This window comes from Rhinopithecus bieti, unplaced genomic scaffold, assembly GCF_001698545.2.
Source record: "Rhinopithecus bieti isolate Rb0 unplaced genomic scaffold, ASM169854v2 scaffold_19877, whole genome shotgun sequence".
In the NCBI taxonomy this organism is placed as follows: domain Eukaryota; kingdom Metazoa; phylum Chordata; class Mammalia; order Primates; family Cercopithecidae; genus Rhinopithecus; species Rhinopithecus bieti.
The window spans coordinates 1-1357 of record NW_016887121.1 but is presented as its reverse complement, the minus strand read 5'-3'; the positions used below and the strand labels follow the sequence as shown (position 1 = coordinate 1357).

At 70.2% G+C, this 1357-nt stretch overlaps 1 pseudogene; it reads left to right on the top strand.

The window, feature by feature from the left end:
• The first annotated feature begins 138 nt into the window (after positions 1–138).
• LOC108525850 (serine/threonine-protein kinase LMTK1 pseudogene) lies at positions 139–1349 on the top strand (annotated as a pseudogene).
• Positions 1350–1357: the final 8 nt, after the last annotated feature.

Here is a 1357-nt window from a genome sequence, read left to right as displayed (position 1 = left end):
GGCTTAGGGGGAGTGCCCAACCACCTCCTGCTCCCACGCCGCTGGGCCTGCCTTGGCAGATTTGGGGCGTCACTCAAGTGGGAGATGCCCTTAACGTCCCCAAGACACTGGGAGTTAGAGGAACCCCATCCCTGCCCCATGGACGCGTTCCTGGCCAGCGTTGCCTCTGACGTGGCCCCGGTGGGACCTCCTCGCAGGTACGAGGTGATGCAGTTCTGCTGGCTGCAGCCAGAGCAGCGGCCCACAGCTGAGGAGGTGCACCTGCTGCTGTCCTACCTGTGTGCCAAGGGCGCCACCGAAGCAGAAGAGGAGTTTGAGCGGCGCTGGCGCTCTCTGCGGCCCGGCGGGGCGGCGTGGGTCCTGGGCCTGGTGCAGCGGGGCCCACGCTGGGCGGAGTGGTGGAGCTCGCCGCCGCCTCGTCCTTCCCGCTGCTGGAGCAGTTCGCGGGCGACGGCTTCCATGCGGATGGCGACGACGTGCTGACGGTGACCGAGACCAGCCGAGGCCTCAACTTCGAGTACAAGTGGGAGGCGGGCCGCGGCGCGGAGGCCTTCCCCGCCACGCTCAGTCCGGACCGCCCCGCGCGCCTGCAGGAGCTGTGTGCCCCGACGGCGCGCCCCCCGGGGTGGTTCCGGTGCTCAGCGCGCACAGCCCCTCGCTGGGCAGCGAGTATTTCATCCGCCTAGAGGAGGCCACGCCCGCCGCCGGCCACGACCCCGACTGCGCCGGCTGCGCCCCAGTTCACCTGCCATCGCAGACCAGGACGAGGACTCTGAGGGCAGCACCGCTGCCTCGCTGGCCATGGAGCCACTTCTGGGCCACGGGCCACCCGCCGACGTCCCCTGGGGCCGCGGCGACCTCTGCCCTCGCGGAAGCTTGGCGCGGGACCAGCTCTGCCCCTCACGCTCGCCCTCGCCCTCTGCGGGGCCCCTGAGGCTGGCGGAGGGCAGAGCCAAGGATGCAGACTGGGGCGTGTCCGCCTTCTGTTCGCCCTTCTTCGAGGACCCACTGGGCACATCCCTCTTTGGAAGCTCAGGGGCGCCGCCGCTGCCACTGACTGGTGAGGAGGAGCTGGAGGAGGTGGGAGCGCGGAGGGCTGCCCAGCGTGGACACTGGCGCTCCAACGTGTCTGCCAACAACAACAGCGGCAGCCGCTGTCCAGAGTCCTGGGACCTCAGCTCTGTGGGCTACCACGCTGATGGCTGCTGCAGTCCAAAGCAGACCCCACGGGCCTCCCCTGAGCCGGCATACCCCGGGGAGTCTCTGCTTGGGCTGCAGGCAGCCTCCTCTGCCCAGGAGCCAGGCTGCTGTCCCAGCCTCCCCATCTATGCCCTGCCCAGGGCCTGGCACCTGCTCC